This window comes from Dipodomys merriami, unplaced genomic scaffold (assembly GCF_024711535.1).
Source record: "Dipodomys merriami isolate MVZ:Mamm:240054 unplaced genomic scaffold, mDipMer1.0.p SCAF_1, whole genome shotgun sequence".
Classification (NCBI taxonomy): Eukaryota; Metazoa; Chordata; class Mammalia; order Rodentia; family Heteromyidae; genus Dipodomys; species Dipodomys merriami.
In genome coordinates, this window is record NW_027202270.1 from 1,652,554 (window position 1) to 1,680,304 (window position 27,751).

The window sequence follows — 27,751 nt, forward strand, 5'->3', positions numbered from 1 at the left end:
GGCTTAGAGAGCTGTGGGGATTCTTGCTAGAAAGGCTGTGCCCTCCTGTGGGGTTTTTCCTTTCCCTTAGGTCCCATATAGGCTAGGCTGGCAGAGATTCCTGGCACCTCACGCCTTCTGTGGCCCAATGCTCTGTCACATTCCCACCCATCTCCAAGGCTAAATCTCGTTCCAGGTGCAGGAACACAAAATACAGGCCGGAGGTCACCTCAGGGCGAATGGAGTGGGGGGAGGAAGGTGGAAGGGAGCGCCATATAAGCTGTGGTTCCCAGGAGGCCTGCTGCCCTGTGGGTTGGGGGAGTACACGGGGTTCGGAGACCTGCAGCCACCCAGCACCCCACTGGGGTGGGTGGACATGGGGGCTTGAGTAGAATAAACAGTACCGGGGCATTCTGTGTGGGGATTGGTCTGGAACTTCTGTGGCGATCCTCATATCATCTGCTTGTTATGTAATGTGACAACATGGATATGAAATAGAAACCAGATGTCGGGGTGGAGCCGCAGGATTCTTCCCCAGTGAGCCCAGCAGAGTGGGACCAGAGTTTCTTCCTCCTCCAAGCACTGGCTGGCCTCAGAGGAGCAGCTCAGCCTGGGCTTCCGAGATTTAAACCGAAGAAGTGGCAGAAGGTAGACTACGGATCACGGTTGTTTAAGAAACTTGCATGGGACTTTGCCTGTGCTATTATGTAACCAGGCAGCTTCATTCCCATGATCTACTGACTTGTTATCTACCACCTTACAGTGGTTCAGCCTCTGGGGAGCAGAGTGGGCTATGTCCTTTGGTCTGGCCTTCAGTGTGTCTCTGAGGGTCTGGCTAACTTTATCTGGTGGTGAGTTCATTTTTGTGGCAGAAAGTGGGGAATGATCATAATGTGTGTGCTCACTGATCCCCAGACAGGGCCATGAAGGGAACTCTCAGTGTTGGGGTGGGGTGCACATACGGGAGGCGGGGATCTCCAGGCTCAGCAGACTTCAGAGATGGGTGTTGGCTCCACCCTGGTAGGGCTGTGTGTAGGCTGGGTAGACCTTGCTCTGTCTGGGCTTCTAGGAAGTTGGTCTTGGCCCTTTTGAAAGGTGAACAGGGAGATCAGCTGGGAACCTGCTTGCAGTACCTGCCTGCCATTCAAGGTCCCTCTTGCTAGGTCTCCACCAGGGCCATTGGGCATCTCTGGGGCCATTCTGCAGAACTGTTTCTAAATATACCAAACTCTTGTTTTTAAAGCAACCTTGATTCTCTCCTACCTGTCAGAGGCTGGCCTCTGCCACCAGCAGACCACAGGCCCTTCAGAGTTAGCCAGCCCAATGCTGAGCAGGGCCACAGAATCCACCCTGGGCATTGTGCTAAGGGCTCTCCTCCTGTATGTTGGGGTTTCCTTAGCCTCTAAAGTGGAGGAAAATGCAGAGCTGGAGGAGGGAGAAGTGTGGTCTGTAAAGGTCTTCTTGACAGTGTAGCCTATTGCAGGTTCCTTGGAGAACCTAAGGCTGAAAGATGAGTGTGTGAAGAGGACAGCGTGCATCCACCTTCACCTGGCTCTGTGCTAACTCCGTTCTGTTTCTGCTGCTCCAGGTCTAAGGTGTGGAGCTCCTTCAAGGAGGTGGAGACAGAAGGCATGACCCTTCACTGTATGTTCCTAAATGTCCCCCATGTAGTCCTGTAGCCACTTCTGGGAAGTGCATTCAATGAATTGGCTCGGCATAGCCTTGTATAGAGGTCTGTGGAAAATGAGGTTAGGTGGGTCATTGATTGGCCAGAGCAGCTGGGGTGGTTCCTGCCCTGGTTGTCACAATTACCCTTGTCTTCTGCCCCCATCACCAGCAAATCGAATAGGCTTGTGGCCAGACTTTCCTGTGTCCAGGGGCATTGTCAGGGCTTGGCTTTGACAGGTGCCCCATGGTCTTTTTAAGGGATGACCATCTTCTCCAACTTTTGTTTTGTGTCGTGATCATGGATGTTGTGAGACTGGAGTGTGTCAGGCTGAGTATGAAGACAGGAGGCTTGACCGAAGCGCAGGTATTGGTACGTTGGTACATTGCTGTTGCCTGGGTGGTGGGTGTGCCAGCTATTCCAAAGGCCTTGAGTACATCAGTCCAGTTACTGTTACCTGATGGAGTGGCGAAACTCTCAGGTCACTCGAGCTGAACCTTTTTTTTTTTATATAACATTATTATTATTATTATTATCTTTAAGTAGTTGTACAAAGAAGTTCCCATTCTACAAAACAGCATATGAATACCAGGTGTCTGACAACATTGTTCCCATCATCCCAACCCATCCCTTCTCTCATTCTTCTTTTCTTTTTTAGATTGAGATTAGGTAATTACATAAATTTCACATATTTCACAGTATTGTGGAATAGTGATACTTAGTTAAGGTCACAAACACATTCTGAGCCCTCCAAATTTATGACAGGAAAGTAAGTAGAAATTGGGTCTATCCCAGAGAAAACCTGTGGTCCTCTAACACAGATTCATCCAGTGAGTAGAAGCAAGATTCAGCTGAAGTTGGCTGTGTTCTCTGAAGTATCAATCATGAGACTTATTTAAATAGACTGATGTCTTCTCAAACACTTAAGAATAACACCTTCATTTGTGGGGGAACACTGTGACAGTAACTCAGCTGAAGTATCAGGTACTTCCATAGTTCTGTGTCTTTCCTGCCTAATAGGGCACATTGAATGTTGTTTAGGTTCAGAGCCGCGGCTGGGGTGGCGGCTTGTCCCTACCTCACTTAGAGCGTGGAGTGAGAAGTGTGTGCTGAGGTTTCGTTGGCACATATGTGCATGTATGTGTGTGTGAGAGTGTGTGCATATATAATGTATTTCACCTTGGAATATTAGGTTAGCCTAGATTGGGCCATTAGCCCAAGGATGGCTAGACTTGAGTTAGTGATTAATGAAACTAAGCTGTATATATGCAAATAATTTGAATATGGTCGTTCTTATTCTTTCTATGAGCCTGGAACTTGTTTCAATCTTTTTGAGAAGAGTTCACGCACAAGTATTTTATTAAATATGTAAAATTACCAAGTAATGCGGTAGAATGATGGCAGGGGTGACACTGATCACAATGCGTTGCACACATCACCTGACTCATGAAATTGTAACCTCTCTGTACAACTACTTAGTAATTTTTTTTTTTATTTTAATTACCAAAAGAGAAGGGGAAAAAAAGTAGTTGGAGAGCCCCTCTTCTTTCTGGATGTATACTCTTCAGAAAAAAGGGGCAGAAGTGGGGGCCATTGTGCTACCAGTGTGCACCTTGCGCGTGTGGAGAACACACTCAGCTTCGAGGAGGACACAGATCCCCAGGAGAGAAGTGCATGTCTGCCACACGTCACTGAAGCCAGGCTGAAAACAGCTGTCTTGGCCAGAGAAGTAAGCAGCTCTCTCTGCTGTTGTACCGAGATGGGAAGAGGTGAGAGGCTCATCGAACAAGGCTGCTGCGGATGCCGGTGTCAGCCCGGCATGCTCATGTCCATGCTACTCAGGCAGCACTGTCGTCTGTCCTCACACACTAGAGCCACAGTGGCTGTGTTCGCCCCACGTAAAGGCTTTCTGGGCTCACCTGCTTGACCTGGGGCGGGGCAGCTGGATTGTGCAGACCTTGCTTGCCCATTCTTGGCTGGGCTATGTGTGTCATCAGAGAACTTGGGCTCCAGAGAGGGTGTGTGTGTGTGTGTGTGTGTGTGTGTGTGTGTGTGTGTGTGTGTGTGTGTGTGTGTGTGTGTGTGTGTGTGTGTGTGTGTGTGTGTGTGTGTGTGTGTGTGTGTGTGTGTGTGTGTGTGTGTGTGTGTGTGTGTGTGTGTGTGTGTGTGTGTGTGTGTGTGTGTGTGTGTGTGTGTCATCAGAGAACTTGGGCTCCAGAGAGGGTGTGTGTGTGTGTGTGTGTGTGTGTGTGTGTGTGTGTGTGTGTGTTTAGAAAGTCACTGTGTGGGACTGTCTCCCTTGGGCTCCAGAGGGTGTGTGTGTGTGTGTGTGTTTAGAAAGTCACTGTGTGGGACTGTCTCCCTCTTCCTTGTCACTAAATGCCCATGTCGTGATGGATAATTATTTTTTTTTCTTTATTTGTGATTGCTAATTTATATTAGACAGACGAGGTTCATGCTAGTGTCCACTCACATGGCACAGGGACGATGGCATCATCGAGGGGCTCTGAACCCGGGGCCTGGTAAAGGGGCCCTGATGCACTTTACTCCTCTGTGCTGGGTCTGTAAAACAGCATGTCTTCTGAAGGTGACACGTTTATAGACATCAAAGCTATTCTTCTGTTGCACACTGAGTTTGTGGGGCTGGTGTGTGTCTGGTGGATTACTGTTCTCGTAGGAGCTCTGAGCAAAGCAGGGCTTACACTGTTAACTTGCTGCTTTAAATGATTAATAATGCAAATATCGCCACGCCACCACCTACTGTCATTTTATGCTTTTGGTATGCTTCCTGCTTGTGTGGCTGATGGAAACACTTGCTCCTGTGGGGTCCTGTCCCGTGCCGCCTGCCCCGGCCTCACGTGGCTGGAGACGTCCTCACTGTGCCCAGGCTTTGTGCCCTTGCCCCTTTCATCCTCTTCCTATCTATGGGGAAAGCGCTGGTCCAAGAGTGACCGCTCTAGGAGAGGGCTTTCAGGAAGGGCGGGCTCAAAGGGAACAGGAGGGTGCATGACTGAGGCTGGGGAGGAAGCGCTATGGGGAGCTCCCCAGAAGACTGGATTCTTGACCCCTTGCAGGCCAGGAAGGGGCCTCGGGCTTAGGGCTGCCTCTGTGATGGTGGTGTGCAGCAGGCTGCTGGCAGAAGCATGATCAGCCCTGTCACCCACACTGGTACCCTGTAGTAGCATACCAGCATCTGTCGTGAGAAACACTTTACAGTAATGCATGCCACTCATCACTTCCCATGGGGCTGCCTTGAGGATGCTTTGAAGAAGAGAATCCCCGAAGTGCTTGTGCCTGCTACGGGAAGGCAGGGGAGACCAGCTTCATCCCTGGGGGACACCCAAAGACCCCATTCCCTATTAAACAATGGAGATAGGTACCCAGGACTGTGTGTGGCTGTCTGAGGTCAGAGGACAGTCAGAGTGTGTCTTCATAGAGAGGACATGGAGCAGAGGTCGTGTATAGACCCATGCAGACATGTTCTTCTGTATATGACTTGTTGGAGCACATGGATTCAAATAGACAGTGAGCAAAACCAGCTCCCTCTCTCTGTCTCTGTCTCTCTCACAATCTCTTCCTCCCCCCTCTCCCTCCTCCCTCCCCTATCTTCCCACCACCAAGGCAATATGGAACCACAGCAGAGGAAAAAGGAGAGGAAAAGAGCAGACCGGGAGATCTACCAAAAGCCACAGGGGAAGTTGCTGTCATGGTAGATATGAGTACACATTTGTCTTTTTTTTTTGGGGGGGGGGTCTGGTCGTGGGGCCTGAACTCTGGGCCTGGGCGCTGTCCCTCAGCTCTTCAGCTCAAGGCTAGCGCTCTACCATTTGAGCCACAACACTACTTCCGGCTTTTTTCTTTTTGCTTATGTGGTGCTGAGGAATTGAACCCAGGGCCTCATGCATGCAAGGCGAGCACTCTACCACTGAGCCAGCCCTGAGTACACATTTCTGAGGCTGAATTTTTGTTCAGTCCAGCCTCACCTACATTTGGGGAAAAGAGTCTTTCCTGCCCACTTGGAAGAAGAATGGATGCTGTGGTATAGAGACGGTTTTATACAGAGCAGAAGTGTCTGATCCTCCAGTGCAGCACCTGCTCAAAGGTGGATGCAATTATACAATAGCTTCATTGCCCGTGAAGAGGGGAGCACTAACTAGGACACTGATGAGCACTTTCCAGGTGGCTAGTACAAGTGGAACTGAATTCTAAACCCCAGAGTCTGTAACCACGTGTCATGGATGGAGTTTGTGTATTCTTCCTTCACTTGTTTGAGTACAGGGGGCTTACGCCTTTGAACTTCCCAGTTGGTGTGTACACTGGATTATACCTGGAAACGGCAGTCCTGGGTTGGAGTGGGGACATCTCCGGCATGGACGGCCCAACCAAGTTATTAGTTCGCAGAGATGTTTGGTTAGACACAAGGAATGGCAGTTTGCTTAGGGGCTTCCTGGTGGGCTGCCGGAGAAAGGAACAGACCACAGTGGTGGGGAATCTTCCAGTGATGAGTCACTTACCTCCTGTCTTCCCCCCAGTCTTTCTACTTTCTCCGTCTACTGCGCACCAGCTGTTTCCCTGTGACGTTCACACTGTTTCCCATCGATGGTTGGGCTTGCTGGTGCTTCCCTTTGCCTATGACAGGTCCTGAGCAGGGTAGGAAGCCAGTGCAGCAGGCAGGCAGACCAGCTAGACTCAGTGCAGACTGTCTAGACTGTCTAGACTCAGTGCAGTATCTGTGCAGGTTGGTGGGTTCATGCATGTGGCAGCCAATGCCAGGCCCCCTAGGGCTTTCCTTTCTCAGTGACCGCACTTCAGTTTCTGTACACACAGCTGAGAATTGCGAAGCTCATGAACAGATAACACTCCTTGTTAAAACTACAGTGTGAACGGACATATGTGCAGCACCCACCATGCACCTGCAGTCAGTGTCATGCACTTGTGTGTGACCTGCTAGTTTCTATAAACTGGTCTTTGAGTCACCCCAGGGAATCAGTGCGTCTGCTGGTGATGGGACCCTCCAAGTCTTTCATCCAGAGCACAGGGGAAAGGAGAGTGACTGCTTTGGCTGCTGTCTGGCTGATGGTGGCCCCTGTACTGAAACACCAGCTTTCTGCCCAGGTAGGCTGCATGCTCACTCCAGTTCTCATGGTCAATGTATTGTTGACTTCTGGAGGAAATTCATGGTGGGAAGAGCCACCCAATTCCAGTGCTCATGGTCAATGTGTTGTTGACTTTCAGAGGAAGTTCGTGGTGGGAAGAACCACCCAATCCCACTGCCTAGTCTAGTTTGGAGGAAGTAGTACTGAGTACCCTGTGGCACATGAAATCTCTGGGGGGCTGTTAGACGTTAAGGGTTTCATTCATACCAGTGCCTTCCTAGCCTGGTCTCACAGGAAGCCATGGTTCACCGTGGCAGAATGCTCCTGCCGTGTTGATTGCACTCAGGCTGCTCGCTGGGGCTTTGGTGCCAGAGTCTGCACTGGGGCGAGAGGCCTGGCCTCCGAGGAGTTGCGAGGACTAAATGAGGAATCCCCCACAGAACGCCTGGCTTTCGTCAAGCGGCAACGGCAATTGCGACAACCAGGGTTGCTGGGACTCTAGAACGTCACAGTGTGTGTACACTTGGACTTAAGGTTGCTCTCAGCGTCCTCCTGAGATGCGGGGCGCGTCCCCCGAGATGCGGGGCTCGGAGGGTGGTCTCCCTGTGTGTCTGCCCAGCAGCCCACCAGCCTCTGAGAAGCCACAACTTAGCCAAGGAAGTACAAAACTGGAATTAGATCCCGTCTCTGTTCAGGAGCGACCTGCGCTCCTGTTCCCGAGCTCCCTCTCAACGTTGGGTGAGGGGAAGTGCTTGGCTTGGGGTTGCTTATGTTTTAGTGCATTCACTTTTTTTTATGAGGTGAAATACATTTGCCCATCATGATGGTAACCAACAGGTCCCTAGGCCAGTAGCTAGTTCCTGCCTTCCTGCTTCCTCTGACATTTCTCCCCCAACCTTGGCAAGGTGTGATTATCACCATTGGGCTTCCCGTCTCGGGGCAAGGGAGAGCTGGCCTTGAATTGAAGACTTGCTGTCTGGAAACTGCTTTCCCTCTCTAGGCCTCCATTTTCTAAACAGTTTAAAAGCAGCAAATCCGGTCTCAGGTTTTCTTGGTGTTTGTGGTCTTCAGTGCGCCACAGCCCTGTGCCGGTGGGCCTCCTGGAGGAGCCTGGTGCTCATGCCGCTTCCTTGCATGGAAGTAAGTGAAGCTCCTTGTGTTTGCCCAGTGAGTGGATTCTCTTCCTTAAAGGACACCACAGCTCAGCGAGCTTCCCCAGTGACTCCAGCTACATTGTGAGTGAGCCACAGAATCCAGACTTGACCTCTGCACTCCTGTGCCTCAGCCCTGCGCTCTCTCTAGGATCTGGGTGCAGTGACAGTGTAAGCTCTGGGTCACACCCTCAGCCTTGGTGGCTGGCTGCAGTCTGCTGCCCAGCCTGGACCCATGGCCAGGTGAGCTCCTTCCAGAGGGGTGTCTGATCTGGAGGTCTGCCCTCCATGTAGGTGGCGTCTAAGCAGGCCATTGATCCACCTAGTCCCTGCTCAAAGGTCGGGACCAGTGCCTGTTGCTTAGAGGAGGCCTGGGGCTTAAGTGCACCCTCTTGGTTCTAGTTCCTTCTTCTATTAGAGATTTTGTAGAACACTTTAATGGCTCCAGAGGGTGGTCCTTGCCTTGTCTTGACTCCAGAGGTTCTCTTCATTTTTCCGGGTGTCCCAAGCAAGGGCTTAGGCCGGTCTCTAAAGTAAGCAACAGAAAGTGTAGGTCTTTTTTGTTCTTTATATGAAAATGAACAGAGATGGAATTTTGTTATTTTTCTCTGTGCTCAAGGAACATATTTTGGAAGCCATCTAGATCTCTGTTCATTTCTTTTGGCAGGAATAATAAAACATTGAATGTCAAGGAAATGTAGAGCCAATTGTTCTAAGATTATCTGCTTCATACAGACCTGGTGAGTGGATATAATCACTGCTCCAGTGTTGTCAGGAACGTCCTCAGCAGAGGCTCAAGCTGAGTTCAGACCCTGGTCTGAGTGTACAGTGTGATGTGAGTAGAGTGTTCCTCCCCTCCCCAATGGCTGCCTCTGAGTAGTGTTGCCTTGGTCTGGTGTGTCCCCCCAAATAGCAGAATGGTCAGATAAATGGAGAATCCTTAAAAAAAACAAACAAAACCCTGATCTTGAGAGGCCTTGGAAGGTAGTTGAGGCCGTCATGAAATGTTGTGGCATGGCCTTTAGAGTCAGCTGTCTGTCTGCAACAGAGAAAAGTGAGCCAGCACGAGGACACGCCCAGTCAGAGCTGTTGGTACCCACCAGCATGCTGGACCAGGGCTGGGCTGTGACCCTCCAGTTCAGACAGACTCTCATGAGAGTGATGTCAAGTCTTGTTCATGTCAGCCACAGTACTGTTTCTAAGGCGCATGTAGCTGAGCACAACCTGTATGTGCACATGTGCACAAGCTTTGGCCATGATCTCTTTCTGGTCGTACAGAGTTGAAGCCAAGCTGTTGGTATTAAGGCTATCCGTGCTTTGGCTGGGATTCAGCTGTTTCCCACTAGCTGACTTTGGGTAGTCCTGGAGCCTGTTTTGCACCTCGTAGTCCTTGCCTGCAAAATGGGGTGATAGCATCCTCAGCTCTTTTGAGCTTCTGTGATGGGTTTCATAGGCAGCCTTGCTGTGGGGTAGCTGCCAGTGAACAAGAGCCATAGCAGGGATTGCAGGTGGGGAAATGGCCAGCTTGGTAGAGATACAGCTGGCCTCCCTGGTCTGTTCTCTCCAGGAGCCTTGGTAGCAATTCTGCTGTCATTGGTTTTAGTACGGATTATTTACCCCCCCCCCCCCATTCTATTCTTGTGTCTCAACCCATGTATTTTTAAATTAGCTTATATTAATTATACAGGGGGAGAGTTCATTCTTATTTCTCCATACATGCTCCAGTGAGTCTTGCCCTCTTCTTCATCCTCCCTGCTTTACACACACACACACACACACACACACACACACACACACACACACACACACACACACACACACACACACACACACACACACACACACACACACACACACACACACACACACACACACACACACACAGAGCTTTTCCCAACAGGCATCCTTGTTCATTTTCATAATTGCACATAATCTATTTTGACAATATTCGGTGTCCATTATCCTCCCTGCCAGTCCAACTCCTTCCTGTTAGCCCCCTGTTTCTCCTAGCTCTTCCCTCAACCAACAACTTCCTTTGAATTTCTCAATTCTGGCCTCATATATACTTGCAATGTATTACAAAGTTATTTACCCTTTCTTTTTCATTGCTCACCTCCTCTTTTCTTCCTCAGTAGTTTGCTTCATGTTCTATGCTTAACCATTTAAATGACATACATACATATATGTACATGCACACATGTATAGATGTATACATGCACACATGTGCATATATAAACATATATGTGTGCATATACATGTTCATGAATATGCATGTCTTTTAGGTTTAGCTTCCACATTTGAGTGAAAACCTTTTTTTTTTTTTTTTGCTCATTATGATGTCTTCTAATTGCATCCATTTTCCTGCAAATGACATAATTTTGTTTTTCTGTATGGTTGTATAATCCACAGTAGGGAAATACATATCTCATCTTTATTTCTTCATCTGTTATGGACATCTTAGTTGACCCATCATTTGTCTGTTGTGAACAGAGTTGCAGTAAGCATGGGTGTACAGGAGTCTTTCTGATAACTTACTCTCCTTCGAATGTAGGAACAACAGTGAGTGGTATGTCAGGGTCATAAGGAAGATCTAGTTACAGTCTTCGTATAGGCTTCCACAGAGGCTGTACTAGTTTACATGCCCACCAACAGTGTGGGAGAGGGATCCTGTTTCCTGAATTCTGTCCAGCATTTGTGTGCTTGTTGTCTTGATGTCTACCACACTGACTGGAATGAGAGCAGATCTTTAGTGTGGGTTTGATTTGCGTATTTTCTTTATGGCTTTAGATGTTGAACATTTTCTCATATACTAGTCATTTTTATTGTGAGAACTGTCTGCTCAGTTCATTTACCCATTTATTGAACAGATTATTTGTTCTTTTGTTCTTTGTTTTGAGTTCTGTAAGTAATGGGGATATTAATCCTTTATCTGTTAAGTAGCTGGTGAAGATTTTCTCCCATTCTGTGGGTTGTCTCTTGGTTCTGGTGATTGTTTCTTTTGCTGTGCAGAAACTCTTTAATTTGATATAGTTCCATCTGTTAATTCTTGTTCCTATTCTCTGAGCATCTGGAGTTCTATTTAGGAAAAATTAACCTCTGCCTGTATCTTCCAGATTTGTTCCTATATATTTTCGTATAGTTGATTTAAAGTTTTAGATCTGACTGAGCTTTTTTTTTTTTTTTTTTTTGTCTGTCGTGGGGCTTGAACTTGACTGAGCTTTTTGATCTACCTGGAGTTGATTTTTGTACCAGATGAGAGATGTTGGTCCAGTTTCAAAACCTGGGCACATGCCCCGTTTTTTCAGCTTGGTGAGAACATTTTATTTCAGAACTACAATGATGCTCAATAAGGAACAGTAAGATAGTCACCATCAGGCTGAAAAGCCTTCTAGAGGTGGCAGCCAGATAAGCAACTGTTAAATAATGGCTAGCCATCTAGGCCCCACCAATGCCTGTGTTCCCTACTTAGACATCAATGTCTGTTCATTTTGGGATGGTTTTAAAAGGCTAAACCATGGGAGGAGAGCTGGGTGTGGTGGTGCATATGTGTCATCACAGAACTTGTAAGGCAGAGGCAGGAGGGTTGTGAGTGACCTTAAGGCCAGGCTGGGCTACATAGTGAAAGTCTGTCTCAAGATGTGACTCAAAGCTGAGCATCTGGTAGCTTATGCTTGTGATCCTCTCTATACGGGAGCTGAGATCTGAGGATCTGTTTGAATAGCCCCCGTAGGAGTTAGCCACCAGCAAACTGGAAGGAGAGCTGTGGCTCAAGTGGTAGAGCACTAGCTTTGAACACAAAAAGCAGAGGGACAGTGGCTAGGCCTTGAGTAACAACCCCAGCAGCAGCATGCGTGCACACACACACAACCTAAAAAGGGCTCAGGGGTAGCTCAGTGGTAGTGCTTACCTAGCATGTTCAAGGACCTGTTTGATCTCCAAGAGAGAGAGAGAGAGAGAGGTGTGTGTGTGTGTGTGTGTGTGTGTGTGTGTGTGTGTGTGTGTGTGTGTGTGAGTGTGAGTGAGTGTGTGTTAGAGAGTGTGAGTGTGAGTGTGTGTGAGTCAAGATGGGGCTGAATCCTTCAGATCCCCTCTGAATCTTTTCCCTGGGGTCCCATGGAACATGATAGTATGTTTCCTTCAGTCCCAGATTGTGCTTCCTTCTTTTCCTTTTTTTCTTTTCTTAAGCACAGTCTTATTTGTTGCCCAGCCAGTCCTGGAACTTGGAGTTCTCCTGCCTCAGCCTCTGGAATACTGGGATTATAGGCATATACCACCACGCCTGTCTTGCTGTTGGCAGTGACATAACTGGCTTCTCATGATTTAAACTTGGTTGTTTAAATTCCACCCTGCTGATTTACTGTAGTTACCAATCCATATTATGAAACCCTTTGTAGGTCTTGGCCACACCTCCCAGAGGGAACACATAGGAATTTTGAAGATGGTTGCCATGATCAACTCTGGAAAATCCCAGAGTCGAGGAGCCAGCTGGGTTCAGTCTAAAAAGTACCGTTCCAAATACTATTTTGAGGCACACAGATCCTGTGGACCTTTGGCTGCTTTGGGCACTGTCTTTGGGGAAAGCAGTTCTAAAGACTGATTGAGCTATAGAAGAAGCCAGGAAAATCCTGCTGCTTCCTTGTGTGACTTGTGTGTGGGGAATAGGAGGCTGTGGGCCACCTGGGAGCTGGCATTGGCTAGACCTGAACCTATAGACAATGACTGTTCCCACTATACTTCCAAAGGGATGTTTGGTTGTTCTCTCCTCCTTTTATTTTTTTTTGTTGCTAAGTTTGTTTTGTTTTTTAAGAAAAATTAACTTTTTAAATTAATCTTCACAAAAAGGTTTCAATTCAATACATCAGTTTATGAGCACAAAATAAGTATAACTGCACTTGATACAGTTCGTTGTTTATTGTAAGATGGTAACCAACTAGGAAATATCCTGGTTTCTACTGGGCAGCATTTTGCTATTAGTGCTTTTGAGTGTCCTTTTCCATTTGCCCTTTGGTCCTTTATAGTTTCTATTCTTATTTAAGAGGGACAGTCATTCGAATGTCCATGCAAAACATGGTTTCCTTGGCTCCCGGTGGCTTTCTTCCAACCTGCTCTTCTTCAAAAAGCAAGCACCCCTTACTTGTCTAGTACTGTAATCTGTGATTGTGATCATTTGGGGCATTCCCAGGTCACACATTTATTTGACTTCACCCATTACTTTGGCTTGAGTGTTTGAATTTTATTTAATTTGCTCTTCTCAAATAAGGTAAGGATTGGTGGTGTCTATTTCCCAGATTCTTCTCGCTGCCCATGGGGCGAAGGGTTCTTGTGGGCTGCATGGTCACGGACCCAGTTCCTGCCTCAGGACAGCAGTCTGAAGTGGGTCATCTGGACGGCAGTGTGAACTGGTCATCCAGACAGTAGTGTGAACTGGGTCATCTGGACAGCAGTGAGAACTGGGTCAGGGTCATCCAGACGGCAGTGTGAGCGAGGTCATCTGGACGGCAGTGAACTGGTCATCCAGACAGATGGCAGTGTGAACTGGTCATCAGGATGGCAGTGTGAACTGGGTCATCTGGATGGCAGTGTGAACTGGTCATCAGGATGGCAGTGTGAACTGGGTCATCTGGATGGCAGTGTGAACTGGGTCATCCGGACAGCAGTGTGAACGAGGTCATCCAGAGAGCAGTGTGAACCGGGTCATGTGGATGGCAGTGTGAACTGGGGCATCTGGATGGCGTGTGCACCGGGTCAGTGTTCTCATCATAAAGTGCTGCTGCACACCCAGCAAGTAGCAGGTGCTGGATATGGGCTGTGTTCTGACTCCAGGACTGTGAGTGAGGGGACTCTTCATTGCTAGGCAAGGCTTGGTGAGCTCAGGTAGCCCTCTAGATGCTCCTTGAGCAGCAGGGGACCACAGCACTTGCATTGTGGGGAGTTCCCTGAGCCCTGATAGCACACCCCAACACCAGGACCCCATCCAGCCTTGGCAGAGCCTGGTTTCTGAGCTCCTGGCCAGCCTCCCTGGTACTACCTCTGTGGAAACACACAGCAGCACCCCCTGCCTGGGATGGGCTTGGCCCCCAGAGCAGTGTCCTGCCCAGGGAGCTGCTTCTAGGCTTCAGGAAAGGGCTGGTCAGCAGCAGGAGTGAGCTCTTCAGAACAAGACCCATTCTCATCCAAGTGCAGCCTTGTGCCAAAGGGGGCAGGGCCCTGGCCCCTTTAAACCTTGGCTCTTTCTCTAGGAGATGCTGGTAACCGTTTAAATTCTTCCTGAAGATCTTTCAAACACATCAACTTAGAAGAACAAAATAAAAAAGCACCCACATAGATAGCTCCCGTGCTCCCCCTGCCAACCAGGCTGCAAAGTAGGAATTAACCCAAATTAGTAAGATAATTGTTCTGTGTTAATTGCAGGTTGTCGTCTAAAGCTGTTTTCCTTCTCCAGGCTTCAGCAGCAGGCTGGCTGTGGGCCTTCTATGGGTTGAGGCACCAGCACTCTTACCGAGTTCCGAGTTCCAAGGAAGGGCGTGGGGATCATCCTTTTCCCAGCCATCCTCCACCTTCACAGTTTCCAGGAGACCTCTGTTTATGGTGTTACCTTTTTATTCTTCACTTTCATTGAGATGGGGATGTCATTATGTAGTCCAGGCTGGCCTCGAAATGATCTCCCAGCTTCAGCTTCCTTGTAGCTGGGATTAACTATGCCCAGGTAACACATAACTTTCTTTTCTTTTCTATTCTATTCTTTTGTTGTTGTTATTGTTGTTTTGGTCGGTCATGGGGCCTGAACTCGGGGCCTGGGCGCTGTCCCTCAGCTCTTCAGCTCCAGGCTAATGCTCTACCACTTGAGCCACAGCGCCACTTCCTCTTTTTTTTTTCCCCTTTTTTCTGGTGATTAATTGGAGATAAGTCTCATGGACTTTCCTGCCCAGGCTGGCTTTGAACCGCAATTCTCGGATTTCAGCCTCCTGAGTAGCTCGGATTATACAGGCTTGAGCCACCGGCACCTGGCCACATCACCTTCTTAAAGTCCTATTCCTGGCTGTTTATGTCCCCTGAGGTCTTTACCCCTCACCCCTGGCTCAACAGACAACTAACACCGTTCTGTTTTCAGCATGCTTGTTAGTGTCACAGCTGTTGTGGTTTGTGCAGGCTGGCTAGCAAGGCCGTGCTTGGCCCTGCCCAGCTTAGGCTGGCTCTGGCAGGCCAAGATGAGTTTCAAGGCCTTTCTTTGTCCCGGTTCTTGTTTTTCTCACACCTTCTCAGGCAGTGTAGATGGCTTTGCAGTGAACTGTGTAGAGAAGGGCCATAGGGAGGCTTCTCCTTAAGAATGTGGGCTTCCATTAGAAAGTCCTGTTGGGGGTGTGCCAGGAGATGACGGTGAACCCAGTAGCTTTTTCCTTTTTGTCTTTATTTTTCCTGCTGCATGATCATTTGTTCCATCAGTTGTGACTGGACAGAATCTTTCAAGTAAAAATAAAAAGCTCAACCCTAATCGCCTCTGTGCAATGAACAAAATAAGCCCCCTTCCCCTGCAGTGATGATCTGGCTCCCCAGGAGCCCCACAGTGCTGACAGGGACGCTCAACACCTGCCCTGGTGGGGTAGGAGGACCGTGAGGATACCGTGGGACTCTCAGCACTAACTGCATGGAGATGTCAGGTGGTGTGCGATCATCTTCACTCTGCTCCACATACATTATGGTGGAAATAAATGACACATTTTATAAAGGCTTTGAAAACCTACAATGTCCCTGAGTTTTGGAAGGGTGAGTTCTAAGCAAATCTGAAAACATCCGTACAGGGCAGGCTGGTGCTGGGTTGTCCCAGAGTCATTGGTGCTGAGTATCAGGGTCCTAGCTGCTGGATCCCTATATCATTGGTGCCGGGTCTTCACCATCATCAGTTCTGGGTATCTACATCATAGGTGCTGGGTGTCCCCAGAGTCCTACCTGTAAAAGTCTAGTATTCCGGGAAATTGTAGCTCATATGTGAAGAAGAAACAAATCTAGTAGAGAAGGCTAATTAAATAAAACATAAAGCTGCTAGGTGCTAGCAATGCCAGCCTTTAATAAAAGGAGCTCAGGGACAGTGCGTAGGCCCAGAATTCAAGCCCCACAACTGACAAAAAATTGTATTTACTGTTGGCAACTTTTTTCTTTCTAATATTAGGGTTTTAACTTAGCCTTATACTTGCTTGTATGGCACTCAACCGCTGGAACTATGTTTCCAGTCTAACTTTTTACTGTTTATTTTAGAGCTAGAATCTCATGGACTCTTCTGCCTGAGCTGTTCTTGAATCATGACCCTTGGATTTCAGCCTCCTGAGTAGCTAGGGTTATAGGCATAAGCCCCAGCACCCAGCTTCCTGGTAACTTTTTTGTGGGAGTGATCTTTTGGAAAGTAGCTCATCTTTTCTGTAGTTATAATAGGTCTTTGTGTATTTCATTTTCTTTTGCCTTATCCAAATCTGAGGTCGTGAATAAAGATTGTGATGCTCATTTTTTTTCTTCCTTTTTGCCAGTCCTGGGGCTTGGGTGCTGTCCCTAGGCTCTTTTTGTTCAAGACCAGCACTCTATCACTTGAGCCACAGTGCCACTTTTGGGTTTTTCTGTGATAAAATTGGAGATTAGAGTCTCACAGACTTTCCTGCATGGATGGCTTCTAAATGTCATCCTCAGGTATCAGCCTCCTGAGTAGCCACAATTATAGGCATGAGCCTGTAATCCAACAGTGCCTGGCTCCAACAGATTTTAAAAGATAAATAACTATCATGAGCTGTGTGTGTGTGTGTGTGTGTGTGTGTGTGTGTGTGTGTGTGTGTGTGTGTGTGTGTGTGTGTGTGTGTGTGTGTGTGTGTGTGTGTGTGTGTGTGTGTGTGTGTGTGTGTGTGTGTGTGTGTGTGTGTGTGTGTGTGTGTGTGTGTCTGTAAACTTAGCTACTCAAGAGACTTGAGATCTGAGGATTGTGGTTCAAAACCAACCCAGGCAGGAAAGTCCATGAGGCTCTATCTCTAATTAACCATCCAAAAGGCAGAGGTGGAGCTGTGGTTCAAGTGGTAGAGGATCAGCCTTGAACAAAACTCAGGGACAGTACCTAGGCTCTGATTTATTTTATTTCCAAGGCTGGATATGCAGAGAGAGAGAGAGAGAGAGAGAGAGAGAGAGAGAGAGAGAGAGAGAGAGAGAGAGAGAGAGAGAGAGAGAGAGAGAGAGAGAGAGAGAGAGAGAGAGAGGTGTGTGTGTGTGTGTGTGTGTGTGTTGAGGTGTGCACATCAGGTGTTGACATGAGTGTTACATTTCAGTCTATTTTTCTTTTTTCTTTTTCTTTTTCTTTTTCTTTCTTTTTTTTTTTTTTTTTGGTCGGTCATGGGGCTTGAACTCTGGGCCTGGGCGCTGTCCCTCAGCTTTTTAGCTCAAGGCGAGCGCTCTACCACTTGAGCTACAGCACCACTTCTGGTTTTCTGGTGGTTTATTGGAGATAGGAGTCTCACGGTCTCTCCTGCCCGGGTTGGCTTTGAACCGCGATCCTCAGATCTCAGCCTCCTGAGTAGCTAGGATTACAGGCGTGAGCCACCAGCGCCCTGCTCAGTCTATTTTTCTAGTCATGTAGAGACTACACATCTTTGACATGATGAAATATTTCACTTCAGAATCACACAACTGCAGTCTCATGAGGATAACATCACACAAATCCTAACTGTGGAGGCTCAGCCTCCTCAAAACAGGTCAGCAAAAACAAGAAAAGTCTGAGCAACTGTCATAGGTGCAGGAGTCCTGCTAGCCAGCAGGTACACGGGGTCACGGGTGGAGCACACATCCAGTAAACACAATCAGGGAGGCACTGGGACTCTTCGAGCCAGGAGTGATGTGGCCAGCATCAGGTCACTGACTGTGACAGTGATAATAGGCCCTGTGCAGTGCCAGGTCACCAGGCACTTGTTTGTGGCCCATGCTGAGTCAGCTTACCTGATACGGGCTTTGCCTGTGATGCACCGCCAGGGATCTTTTCCTGTAGGAGCTTCTGTGGAGCTGCTGGTGGTAGAACTATTTTTCCTTAAATTTGAAGACGTCTGTTCTTCAGTTTTGAACGGTTGCTTTGCCAACTCTCAAGGTGACTTTCTGTTTTCTTCCCTCAAGAACTTAGCAGAGTCTTCCCTATTAGGATTCTTCTTTGCACTGAGTGACATGAAGTCAGCATGAGACCCTTCCTTCCTGGTGTCTTTCTAACTAGCAGTGGTCTTTAGCAAGCTCACAGTCTTGCCCTGTGGTTAGGTATGGATTTCTCCTGTTTTACTCTCTGCCTATGTTCCCTTTCTTTGCATGTGGATTTGCTTTTTGTCAATTTCAGAAATTCTTAGCCAGTATTTCTTTAACTATGGTTCCATTATCTTCACTTTTCCTCTGGGGTCTTGAGTAGATCATGGTGACCTCATTTTACTCTTTTCTTCACAACTGTGCTCTATTCACTTAATTTTGTTTTCAAGTTTGTATGGTATCTATTCCTTAAAACATCCATTGAAGTTTTTTTCTTTAATGAGTCAATCACTTAAATTGTGTGTGTGTGTGCGCGCGCACACGCATATGTGGGTGGTACATCAGTTCTATATGCTCTTTCTCTACTTGCTCACTCACAGCTGGTTCTCCACCACATGCATCCTGCCTGACTTTTTGCTGGAAATTGGAGATGAAGTCTCTACCTGGGCTGGCTTTGAACTGTAATTCTCTAGGTTTTACCTCCTTAGTAGCAATGTTTACAAGAAGCACGAGCCATTAGTAACCCCCCCTTTTTGGGGGGAGGTGCCAGTCTTGGGGCTTTAACTCAGGGTCTAGGCATTGTCTTTGTGCTTTTTTGGCTCAAGGCTGGCACTCTACCACTCAAGCCACAGATCTGGCTGGCTTTGAACCACAATCCTCAGACCAAATCTCAGCTTCTTGAATAACTACTATAATATATAGGCATGAGCCACTGGTTCCTGGTGTATTTGGTTCTGAAAATGACTAATTTGGAAGTTCTGTAGCTTTCCTTTTCACAGATTAAAGCTTGAAGTACTTTTTAAAACTTTTTACCTCATCAAAACACATGCAGAGAAATGATCAGATAACACATGGGTGAACTTATTTCTTCAGAAGTGGTAGAAATAGTCATTGTATGCTAATTCAAAGGATAGGAACACTTGAAGCATGGTTGGACTGTCTCTGATGTCTTTCTCCATTTAGTTCCTGTTTTGCATGTCCCCTTCATGGGGGTCCCATGGTTAGCTGAGCTTGCCATAGGGTGATTTGGACCAAGGATGGGATTCCATGTGCTGCTTCTGTGCCCCTGCTGTCAGTGCCTGGCCAGAGCCCACAGAGCCCTGACTGGACTCTGGGCTAGGTCCTGAGCCCCAGCACCTTTGGGTGCTGGCAGTAGCCTTACCATTGGTCTCTTCCATGATAGCTTGCTGCTCCCAGCTGTGTTGTCAGCTCAGTTTTAGTTGTTTTCGTTTCTTTTACTTTAATGCTGTTGAGTGAGTCTAGTAGTATGATAGAAGCCTGTACCTGATAGAAGAATGTACCTGACAGGTACATTCCAAGCAGAGGCTTTTTTCACCCACTTTCCTCCTGTCTCTATCCCCTGCTGGGGTTCATCTGTCAGCATCAGCAGGTGGTGATCGCTCCCTGCACCTCCATTCTACCATGTGCTCATTTGTCCATGGCGTGTTTCTACCCTTAGAGAGCCTCTCTGCACCAGAGCATCACTCAGTCCCGCCCACGGGACTGGGAGCCCCGGTCCCTGCTCACCTTCCCCACTGCCTGTGTGGTCTACTATGGCCATGCCATACCCAGGTGACCCTGTCCTGCTCACCTCTTCAGAGTGGAAGCAGTTCTGGTGCACTGGGACAGTCACTTGCTCGTTGTTCCTCTCCAGGTCACTCCTGAGAAGAAGCTATTCAGTGTAGCAGGTTCTACTTCGCGCAGGCAAGCTTGGCTCTCCCCTGCTGCAGCCACGGGTGTCTAAGGGTACGTGTGGTGCCATGCATGACACAGTACATGTGGGAGCGGTCCCCCAGGTGACCCTGACCCCTGGGGGCTGGGGGCAGTGGAGGGAGGCTTTTCCTGTCAAGGTAGGTAGAGCTGAGAATACTTGCCTGTGGCTGCTTATCTTAGGGCCACTCCTGGCCCCAGCAGAAGCTACTTGGTCCTGCATCCTTGTATGGGCTCAGCAGGTCTGCACCCCAGTACTCTTAACTCCTTGCCTGCTCCCTCTGGCCCTTCCTGACACCAGTTTCTCTGACTTCCTACAGGACCGTGCTTCCTAGAGTTACATGCATCAAAAATGCAGGCTGTGCTGTGTTCTGCATCCTTGTGTCCTCTGCCAGTTCACCAAGGTCCACATTTGGACACCTCCTGGTCACAGAGACCCACTTTGGGGCCCTCTCTTCATCTCTGTGCAGTCTCGGTCGCTCTCGGGGAAGGCTGGGGAGGGTGGGAGGGTGTGGAGAGGAAGTGTGGAGCGAAGCAAGCTGCTGGACGTGGCGGCTGTGGTACAAGCTTCGCGCCTCATGAACGTGATCATATACAGCAGGTTGGAGTTGCCTCTGGTAGAGGCCTCTCCACTGCCTCCGTGGGTCTCCTTGCTGCATGTGGGGAAGGGAGAGTGCCATTCATCGGCTCAGCTCATGTCAGGAGTAGCTCTCACTCCTCTCTGTCACCGAGGCTCCTCCACACCACCACTAGGCCTTACTGCACACGGCAGGTCAAGCGGAAAGGCCCGGAAATGTGTTTTGCTTTGCTTTGCCAGCATGACCTCCAGACCCTTCTTCTCTCATCCCCTTGGAACGGGTCCTTCTCCACACTCTGGAGGAGCTCCACTTCTGTCCTGCCCACTGTGCTCCTTGGTGGCTGGGGCTGCTACATCTGGCGTGGGGTAGCTGGCTGCCCAGCACTGCCATCGTGAACTGAAATTCTGTAAACCTACAATGAAGCAAGAACCTGAAACTCTCACTGGCTGGTTATTTTACCCATGGCTGTTTTGTCTACTTAGGGCACTCTGGAGAAGTTGATCCCTTCTAGAGTCAGTCTGGTGGTATTTCAGGCCCCATGTAATGGCCAACCTGACTCACCCTGGCCTGGCCATGTCCTGCTCCTTCTCTTGGAACTCTAGCAGCACTCAGCTTCCTGCTGTTGGGGAACCCCACCAATCTGCCCCAGTACCTTTGCCTTGATGGCTCTATCTTGCCCAGAGCCCCTTCTCTGGCTTCTCTGCTGCATTCCCACTGCCTTCCAGCTTATTCTGGACACTCAGACAACAGTGTAGAACTTGCTGTGTTCACTCTACTGTGGATGAGTGAGGGCATATTTATAGGCCGGATATGTTGGCACATGCCTGTAGATCCTGCTGCTTGGGAGGTAGAGGTGGGAGGGCTGCAGTCTGAGGCAAGCCTTGGAAAAACCATGAGAGGTATTGAAGAACAAACTGAAAAGTAAAAGGTATGGGATGAGGATATTCACCTTGCAAGTGCTGAGACTTTTGAAACCCATGTAGAGAGAGGTGGTGAGGGGGCGGGGGTGGAGACAGACAGAGACAAAGGGTATGTTTGTTTTGTTTTGAAGTAGTACACATGTTTACGCACTGGGCCCGGCTCAGTCGCGGGAGACTCACGGTCTCTGTTCACTGTGGGCTGCTGCATTCTGCATTATGATGTTCTGGTTGTGTCTGACATTTTCCTTGTGCAGAACAGAATTGCTCCCTTTGCTCACTGCAGGAGGATTTCATGTCCTGCTCCTCGCCAGGCTTTAGCACTTGAGCTGGGCAGGGGTGCTGGGCCTGGGAGAGGGCCACCGGGCAGGGATTAGTCATGCTTACCGAGCATGCTAGATGCAGCATCAGTTGACGTCCCAGGACAGCTTGGAGTCATCTCTGTTCTTGTGGGTTTTCACATGAGGGTGGCCGGGGACAGAAAGTGCCTTAAGGGATCTGACTCCCTTTACTCCAATCATGAGGATGCACAAACACAGCCAGGGCGATCTGTGCTTGTCCCTCAGGCCATTGGAGCAGCTCTCCGGGCTCCCCGCCATCCCAGTCGGAAGAGCCCACTTACCCGTTGACCACGGTCCTAGGCTAGGGAGGGGCCTTCAGTTACACTGTACTCAGTATTTGGTCTCATTCCAGAAATTTCATTCATTTATTATTTATTTAATGTCAGTACAGGATTTGAACTCAGAGTCTAGGCATTGCCCTTTAGCAATTTCTAGTCAAAACTGGCACTCTGCCACTTGCGCCACATCTCCCCTTCCAGCTTTTTGTTGGTTAATAAGAGATAAGTATCTCACAGATTTGTCTGCCCAGCCTGACTTTGAACTGCGATCTGCAGATCTCAGAATAGCTGAGTTTACAGGTGTATGAGCCTCTGGCTCATTTTTGAGGGTTTTCCAGAGTGCACAGGAATGGGTTGGGGGGCTTAGCCCTTACCTTTTCCTGGGGTGAAGCCCTTGCATTGCTGGGGCAGCTTGGTTTGCTGGTCCCTTGGAATATTTGCAGTGGCACAGAAACCCACTTTGCTCCAACATCCTGCTCTGTTGGCAGCAGGGCCTGCCAAATGCTGCCTGGGGCCTTCTCTTGTCGGAAGGCTGGTGGGGGAGCCAGGAGGTCCTGCTTACTGCTGCTGATGCAACTGATGGGGTTCTTTTTCAAGCTCCTCTTTCCTGGAGTACCGAGAATTCAGCACTTCTGTTTGGCTGTGCCCCTCCCTGCTCATTCTAGGAGAGACTCATTCTAGGAGAGACTATTTCAGATGTCTAGGACAGAAAGAAAGAAGACTGGAGTTCAACATCCACTGGGTCTGCACGGCAGCCTTTCTGTTTAGTTACGGGTGGCATTACCGTGTGCCTTGGAGCCCAGTTCTCCCTGTGAGGTGGCTGCGTGACGATGTCCTCAGGGTTGACTCCACGGCCTAGGGGCTAAGTAGAATTGTAGCAGTTGGGTAGAGGTTTATTCTCTGATTCAGGTTCTGGTGCTTCACTTGGTCACTGTGTCAGCATATCAAAGCCAGCAAGGCTCTCCTAACCAGGCCCTTGGCTTCAGGTGAGCCTTCTTGTATCTTAGAAGGTTCTGGACGCCAGCAAATGTGGATATGTTTTTAGGAGCCCGGTTGGGTTGTTAAGGTCAAGTTTAATTGTTCGGGGATATGGAAGGGCCTCAGCCCGAGGGGGTCTCTCCAGGTCTGGGATCACAGATCCTTTTCCTGCCTGGTGGTCTCACACCTGCTCTGCTGCTACTCTGTAGTCTCCAGTCCCCGCACTGTCTGTCACCTGAATGTAGTTTCCTGTGTGTGGAGGTGGCAGCCCAGGCTGGTGGCAGAGAAACCAGGGGGAAGCTAAGGCTTCCAGACGTCCTACGAGTTACCCTCCCTGATAACGTGGTGTGAAGCCTGGCTTTCTACCGTAAGCCTTCCTTCTCCACACAGAGTCAATCGCCAAATTGTTTTAACCAGCTAGCTGCTTTCTGTGGCCCTGCAGAGAGCATTGGTGGAAGGACTCTGCTTGGGAGTCCCCTCAGCAGAGCCTCCTCCGGAGCTGTTCCTGGCTCACCCACTTCTTGATCTCTCTCTTTTCTCTGTTAGTTTTGGAAAGATTTGAAGACTCAGCTGTCTCAAGCTGGTGAGCACTGTGTATTTCTCAGAAAACCCCTCAGCCACCAGATGGTCCAGACACGAGCTCAGGATAAAGATGCAGGGAGAGGGTTGTCTTACTTGCTTCCTGCAGATTGGGAACTCCAGTGGTAGGATTTAATTCATCCCAGTGTCCTGGCTGGAGGCAGTCACTGTGGAAGAGGCAGTGCTGTCTGTATGGGTTACTGAGTGCCAGTTGGAAGCTGTGGAAATGCCTTGCCTGGGCCAGTGTTCCCAAGCTGGGCTCTTTCAGGTATCTGGGCTGGATGGCAGCATTACAGCCTATCCCACTGGTGTGAGGGAGATTGGGAAGCAAGCCAGCACAAGCTCAGATGCCCACGGGACCAGGATGCCTGCTGGGATGCTTCAGGGGTAGGTGTTGACACTGCTGAGGCTTTCTGTGTCCTTTCCTAAGGGTCTGCCCATGCTTCCCGGGCCGAGGCCGGATGCCGCGGTGGGCCTTGCTGCTCCAGTGCTAGCTGCTTTTCACACTGCTTGGCGGCCACTCCTTTGCAGAACGCAGCTAGAACAGGAGACGAGAGCTTTGGGCAGGTTTTCAGGGGTCATGAGAAACCAAGATGTGGGATTTGGGCCTGGATGCCTCAAGCTTGGTTGTCCCTTGAATGTGCCGGTGATTTCTTGATTTCTCTTATGTGTCCAGACCTGGGCCAGCACCTGGGACTCTGAGGCAGGCTGGAGCTGGCCTTGCTTCAAGGACTCCCCAGCAGTCCAGTTAGCAAGCAGAGCACGTGGAGCCCAGAAGGGCATGGCCATCACCAGCTGGTTCTACATGGTTCTCCAGAAACGCTGGAGTGAGCCTTTGCCATGGTCAGTGCTGGGGTTTGCGTGTTGAAATGGGAAGAAGCATGAAGCATGGAGATGGCTAAGGGCATGGCTTCCCTCAGTGCTTTACACAAGGTGCCTTTAGATTGTGCCTTTGTGCCTTGATACCTTTGTATTATGTAGGCCCTGTGGCAGAACTGGCCACCATCCCCAGCGGCTGCATGATATGAATGAGGTCTGGCCACCATCCCCAGCGGCTGCATGATCTGAGGTCTGGCCACCCTGCTGGGGGGGGGGGGGGGAGTTGCGAAGTCCCCCTGACAGGACACTGACATTCAGTATTTCCAGACGTCTCTGTGGTGGACCCCACTCATCCTTGTCCTCGTCACCACGCAGTGCCTCTCTGGCCTGCTGTCTGCTGGCTTCTCTGCTGTCCTCAGTGATCTCATCATGGGACGCTTGCTCCTCAGGCGAGGTCCACTGTGGTTCGAGGATGCTCCCACCGTGGCTCCACGGGGGTCTTGCTGCCCCTGCTGCTCCCTGCCCCAAGGACGCACTCATGCCTGCACTGCACACCTGCTCTTCGCTCCTGCCATACCTTTGACATCCTCTCTGTGTGCTGTGCCTTGAGGGAGCGTGCAGGTCCTGGCTGCTGAGTCCTGCCTGCCCTTTAAGCCCTTCTTAAAAGTTAGTTTCCTTGCCCTGGCAGAGGCCCTGCCTTGGGTTGTCTCCTGGCTCCATGCAGGGATTTCAGACCTTTTCTCTGATCCTACAGGACATTTTACCTCCTTACCACCTAGCTGTGCTCCACAGTGGGAGAGGCTCAGGTGCCTGGGCCTGAGGTTGAAGCTGGAGCCTAAGGATGTCAGTGCCATGACTCATGTGTGTCTACTAGCATGCACATGCACACACGTACACCCACACACGTGTACTGTTAGGCAGACTGCCTCTTCCACACATTTTCGTCTGTGCCTGTGCAAGGTGTGGATTCTGATATGTAGTTTTGGTGTTATAGTGTACATATGTTGGCACTGGCTCCAGGGTATGGTAACTTGGTGAATCAGCAGGTTTGAGAGTATGCCATTTCTCTGTGAGCTCTGTGCTGGACAGTTATGAATCATTTGCTTGCCTCCTGATTTGCGTCAATCAAACCACATGTGAGGAAAGCAGCTGTGAGCAAGGCTTTCCCAGCAGCCTGGCATCCAGGGGGACATTCACCAGAGACGGCTTCTCGTCCCGGTGGTCTGGACTGTGGGCCTTGGGTCCGGAAGCCTTCCAGCCTTGCCCTGCCCCTGCCTTCCCTCCCCAAACCACCCTTACTTAGCAACAGAGCCAGTGTGATGGTAATTATAGCCTGCTCCGCTGTTTACTGGTTTCCTATGTGTAATCCCGTGCCCAGCAGGACGCACTTACAGCTCTGGGAATGTTTACAACTTAGAGTAGAGTCACTGATTTTTCCTTCCTGGTCACAAATAATTTTAGGACTTGGGATTTTGAAAAGATTCCTTGTAACAAAGACTTACAAGAGGCATGTCACTGCCGACTCCAGTCCTGAGCAGTGGCAGGGACGGGCGGCCATGAGCTGCATTGGTCTGGCTGAGGAAGGGCTACTGGGCATCCTCCTTTGGGGTGTCTGTCACAGAGGTAGCGCTGCCTTAGTGCATGGTTGAGGGGGCGTGCCTGTGAAGAGCTAGGTGGGCCCCCAGGAGACTGTGGTTCTGTGGGTAGTTTGTTTGGTTTTACTTGAAGTAGGCTGATGTTCTCTCTCTCTCTCTTTTTTTTTTAACTGTCAAGGTTACTTTCGATCTTGTTGAGTCAGCTGTTCAAGCGTATCCGCATTCTAGTAGAACGCCCTCATAGCCAGAGCGTTCAACCAGCACTGCCTGCCCATCCTCCCAGGGTCACCCAGTGAATTCAGTTTGCCTTCCAGGTTATAGAAAGCAAATCTATGTGCATGTGTGCGTGTGCGTGTGCGCGCGCACGTGTGTGTGTGGGGGGGGGGTGGGGGGGTGGGTGGGTGGTTCAGGTCTGTATGTAAGAGGCCACTGTGTTACTTACATTTGATTTGCACTCATCTCCCCATGCGTGCATGCTCTAGTCGGTTTGTTGAAGAACTCACAGACCTGCTGCTGTCGTTGTCTTTTTGTTGAGTTTCCATTCCATGGCTGGGGCTCCACTGCTTGGGCCCTCTGGTGCTGTTTGGCTTTCCCCACTCTGTTCTTGGTGACCTGATGAGTCAAACTGAGGCCATATCAGATTTAGACTGGAATTCGTTGGTGAGACTGATCCATAGATTGTGTTAGAGTTTCCTTGTGGCTAGCCATCACCAGTGGGCTTTGTCTTGCTTCTGTGGGGACCGCAGAGTCCCATTCTGAGCTTCCATACTTCATTTGTTGGGCAGAAAACTTTAGTTGAGACAAAGTCCCCTCATCAGCTCTGCAGTTCAGGTAGGAAAATGTGAGTATAATGTGAACTCATATATGTAATTGTTTTACTTGTTGTAAGCCTTTGCTGTCACGTTTTTATTTTTGTATGGGACCTCATTTTTGTCTTGTCAGTGGGATGGGCTGTAAAATTGGACCTTTAGGTAATTCCAAATATTCTTTCCCATTCTGTTCTGTTTTCACTTTCTGGGTATGTCCTTTGAAACAAGTTTTTAATGGTGATGTTTATCTCCCTCTTTCTCTGTCCCCTCTCATCCTCCTCTTCTCTCTCTCCCCTCTCTCTCTAGGTTCTCTTTTTCTCTCCTCCCTGTTGGCACTCCCCTCTCTGGCTGGTGCTTTGGTGTCCTATCAGAGATATTTGCTGAACTCATTTAGGGTGGGCATGGGGTGTGGCCCTTCTCTTGGGCTTAAGCTTTTGGGTTGGGTCAGACATCAGTGCCCACAGGCTTCTCAGGCTGTTAGGAGAATGCCTACTTTATGGCCTTTGCTGCCTTCTGCCATTTCCAAAGGCTGTGTTTGTTTCCCACAGTTGTTTTTAATTGAATGTCCATGGAAAATGGCCAAGTAAATTGAAGGCTTCTCCTAGAGCCGAGTTTCTTTGTTAATTTTTTAGCTGCCTTTTCATCGTTATTGTGCACGGTTTGCTGGGATCTGCGTCACATTGTGCATGTTCACTGGGCTTGGGCTTGCTGACGCTGTGAAGCATTGAAGCATTAGAGTTCTTCCCCACTTCAAACAAAAGTTCTGAAGGCTCTGTGTGGTTTGCAGATGGCCATTTTTCCTATTGATAGCTTGATTGTTGGGCATAGCGCCAGTAGGAACTTTAGGTTTGGAAGTGCACATCCTGAGAAGAGAGCCAGAGTCCTGGCAGGATTAAGGGCAGGGACTCTGCCACTCACTCCAGGTCACCCAGTTCACTAGTTGACATAGCCTCAACCTACTGGATTTGTTGTGTCTGGTAGGGATGGCAGTAGTGTCCACCTTA

At 49.2% G+C, this 27,751-nt stretch overlaps 1 protein-coding gene across 3 annotated transcripts in view; it reads left to right on the top strand.

Annotated features, from left to right (window-relative positions):
- Nucleotides 1–27,751, top strand: part of Hdac4 (histone deacetylase 4) — a 249,019-nt gene that overhangs the window by 66,710 nt on the left and 154,558 nt on the right. The gene's annotated exons all lie outside the window — the stretch shown is intronic.